Source organism: Prunus persica, chromosome G1, assembly GCF_000346465.2.
Source record: "Prunus persica cultivar Lovell chromosome G1, Prunus_persica_NCBIv2, whole genome shotgun sequence".
Lineage (NCBI taxonomy): Eukaryota > Viridiplantae > Streptophyta > Magnoliopsida > Rosales > Rosaceae > Prunus > Prunus persica.
Genome location: NC_034009.1, coordinates 10,947,817 through 10,950,502, shown reverse-complemented (window position 1 = coordinate 10,950,502; position 2,686 = coordinate 10,947,817). Strand labels below are relative to the sequence as shown.

Here is a 2,686-nt window from a genome sequence, read left to right as displayed (position 1 = left end):
CCCAAAGAGCCTTGACAGCTTAAATATTTAAATGAAAATTATTTTTACATAAATTGCTAAATAGTCCTTGAGGAGAATGACCTTGCATGAGCATCTATACTACAATAGCCTTGTATTCTTGCAAGTATTTCATGTGATAGAATTTTTAGTACCTGCACAAATAGGGTTAAAATCACATGAAATACTTGCAAGAATACAAAGCTATTGTAGTATAGATACTCATGCAAAGTCGTTCTCCTCAAGGACTATTTAGCAATTTATATAAAAATAATTTCCAATTAACTACCTAAAATTAAAAGTTGAGAAAGATGATTATGAAATTGTTTGATACTAAAAACAAATTTTAAACAAAAACAATTACGATTGAAGGAAAGAGTTTTAAATACCAATTTATAAAAGCACTAGGGTTTCACCATCACCTAGCAATCCTATGAATTTTTACCAATTACTTATGATTTGCACATGCCACTTTGAAGGTTAGGTTTTTCTAATTTAAATTCTACTTGAAATCTCCAACATAGAACATATATCCAACATGCAATCCGTCCGGACATTCGGATCAAATCTGAACATGAAAGACTCATTATGTTTTGTGAAAACCCTTTGAAAAATTATGCAACCCTTAAGACGTGGTGTTCATCTTAAGTGAAATTACAATTATTAATCACAAGAAGCCAGCATCAATTTTCGGGAACCTTCCGACCACAATTGCATCGAGTTACTTTTCTAAAGATCTTAATGGGTCAGGCATTAAGACAATTAGAAAGTTTAAAGCAGTGATTAACAATTCAAAGTATGCATGTCATCAATCATAAACAATTAAATAAAAATTACATATTTATGCTAAGGTTCAAGGCTTCACTCTAGCAAAAGAAAATTAGTTACTCAAATTCATAACTGAAATCACAGAAAATATTATTAAGAATGAAAACACCTTAAAGTCGCAAAAACCCCCAAAACCCTTGCAATTGCTCTTCAATTGTCAACTCTCACTCCTCCTCAGTCACTATGGACAACGCCAACCAAGAACAGAGGAGCACCCTCGTGCTTACAGTCATAGTCGTGCTAGGGCTAGCTTTAGGATGTGTCTTTGCAATGAATGGTGGTGATTATCCATTCAACAACCCATTTGTAGGGATGTGGATTAGATGGTGGACGCTTCTAGTTATTCAATACAGTCTTCCAAAAGTTTTCACCATTTTGGTACTAATCTTCATGTGGGTAGCTTGTTGGTTTCAAATGCGTGCCATACTTCCATATTCCATGTGGCTTGAGATGCTTCCGTTGTGTCTAATCTATAATATCTTTTATATCATCCTTGTGGCTGTTGTGCTCCTACGGTTGGCACGCGAACGAAACCAACTCAGGGGGAACTAGCAACTAGGTATGTAATTTTTTTTCGAAATTAATTTATGGCAGTCTCAAAGGTTATTGGTGGGTCGAAGAAGAAGAAGTGGGCGCAACAAAGCGGACAAGGCCTCAACTTTTGATGTTTGTTTTTGGGTTTTTGACAACTTGATGCATTGTTCATATCTTCATCTCAAAACCTCAACCGTTGATCCATCAAACACAAACCTCTTGGTTATGAGATCTCATGCTTGTTGGTGATGAAAACCCCTAAATACCCATCCATATTTCTTGCTGTGAAAATTGAAGCTGCAGAAAAATCCATAGCTTTATTGTTCCCCTGTGTGTACAAGTAGAAGCAGCTGCCCAATCCAATTGTTCACAAATGTAAAACAAGACAGGGCTGTTTCTGTGACTTGATCCAGCTTGAATACGTTTGGGCCAAAATTGACTTGGGCCAGTTTAATGGCTAGAAAGAGGAATAAAATGAATTGACCCCAGATTTTTAAACCCAAAGACAAGATTGGGTTGTTATTATCACAAAACGTCTTTAAGGTTTACGAAACTATCATATTGCATCTTTAATGTTTTTTTGTGTCACTCGTAGTCCTCAAGATTAGTATGTGTGATCACAAATGGTCCATGCCGTTAGGTTCCGTCAAAAACTCCGTTAGTGTGCTGACGTGGCATATTTATATCACAAAACATCACTGAGGTTCACGCACCTATCACAAATGGTCTCTATGAATTTTTTTAATTTTTTAATTTAAAGTTCTTAAAACTTTGGTTTTCTTTTTAAAATTATTTATAAATGAAAAAACCATTTATAGAAGGATTTTAATCTTGAGGACCATTTATGAACCCTAAACCCTTAGTTTTTTTATTTTTAAATTTTATGAATTTTAAATTATTTTTTAAAAACTCCATTAGTTTGTTGATGTGGCATATATATGGAGCCCACATCTACAATAATATAGTGTTATATGTATTTAAAATATAATATATATTTTTAAATAATTTAAAATTCATAAAATTTTAAAAAGGAAACCAAAATTTTATGAATTTTAAATTAAAAATTTTTGCAGGGATCATTTGTGATAGATGCATGAACCTCAGGGATGTTTTGTGATACATATATGTCACATCAACAAACTAACAGAGTTTTTGATGGAACCTAACGGCATGGACCATTTGTGATCACACATACTAACCTTGAGGACTACGAATGACACAAAAAAACATTAAGGATGCAATATGATAGTTTCGTAAACCTTAGGGACGTTTTGTGATAATAATAAAAAAATACCTATTTGGGATGGCTAGGACATAGCCATAGAAG

At 33.7% G+C, this 2,686-nt stretch overlaps 1 protein-coding gene across 1 annotated transcript in view; it reads left to right on the top strand.

Annotated features, from left to right (window-relative positions):
* The window catches only part of LOC18790896 (GTP-binding protein OBGC, chloroplastic), a 10,124-nt gene extending 8,267 nt beyond the window's left edge, over nt 1-1,857 (top strand). Inside the window, exon 7 of the mRNA XM_020554551.1 lies at nt 1,420-1,857. The gene's annotated coding sequence lies outside the window, so the exon portion shown is untranslated. The remainder of the gene's footprint in view (nt 1-1,419) is intronic.